Genomic DNA, 1,106 nt, shown 5'->3' with positions numbered 1-1,106 from the left:
GTCCAGCGACATAGCCATTACGCTAACTGCTGGTTCCCAGAAATACTTTTCAATAAACTTGTTTGTTTTTCTAAACATTGTGTTAAACTCATCTCAAAAAGAAAAAAGAAAAAACTTTTGAACGTTTTCTTTTCTATATTCATAAATTGCATTGCAATAGAAGCAGATAAAGCATAAACTATTGAGAAAGCAGAGACAAATTAACAACTATATAACGTATTTTCCAGCAATGACAAATTACTTAGTAATATTCAATAAAGTAAAGATGAAAGCAACTGAATTATAATAGCTCAAACATACAATACTATAATTATACTAGTAATTATCCATCTAATATCACTGGGCATTCTGATATTACATGTCACTAAACACATTAAGAGTAAGCCAGTGAAAACGTTTCTGTATTTGAAAATAATCTTTAGAAAACTATAAAGAAATTTAAAAGATATTTTTTTTTTAAATCTGGTAAATTATAGTTCATTGTTGTACATTTTTGCTGTAAGGCACGTGTGCTTGCCAGACAGACAGAGGGAGACAGAGAGAGAGAGAAAACGAGAAATCACCCCCTAGGGGGGATGGCCACGCCACAATCCCTTCTCCTCCATTCTCCTCTCGGGATCTTGGGCATGCACACACATGCGCCTGGTGTGAGTTTAAGCCACCGGGTCCGAGACTTGAACCGCGGTCAACTACGTGGGAGTCCAGCGACATAGCCATTATGCTAACTGCTGGCCCCTCAAATAAAATGTTTTTGATCCCATTCATACTTTTAAACAATTATATCAAATTTTTATGATTTCAAAAATTAATTTGTCTACTTGTATTTTAATTTGCATTGAATTTTAAAAAAATATTTTAATTTCAAATTACTATTAGAAATTAGAACTTCCCATTTTAACATTACTAGAGTAAAAAATGAAATCTTGTATATAAAATAATTATTCCATCTCAATATTTTAAACATGTAAGCATGAGGCCAATAAGTGGAGTGTTGGTTTGAGTCCCAGATCCGTGGCTTGAGAATCATATTGAGCACGTATATATACATGCCCAAACTTTTGAAGAGAGAATAGAGGAGAAGAGATTGTGGCATGGCCATCCCTTCT

Source organism: Tupaia chinensis, unplaced genomic scaffold (assembly GCF_000334495.1).
Source record: "Tupaia chinensis unplaced genomic scaffold, TupChi_1.0 Scaffold143943_1, whole genome shotgun sequence".
Lineage (NCBI taxonomy): Eukaryota > Metazoa > Chordata > Mammalia > Scandentia > Tupaiidae > Tupaia > Tupaia belangeri.
This window is presented reverse-complemented; position numbering follows the sequence as displayed.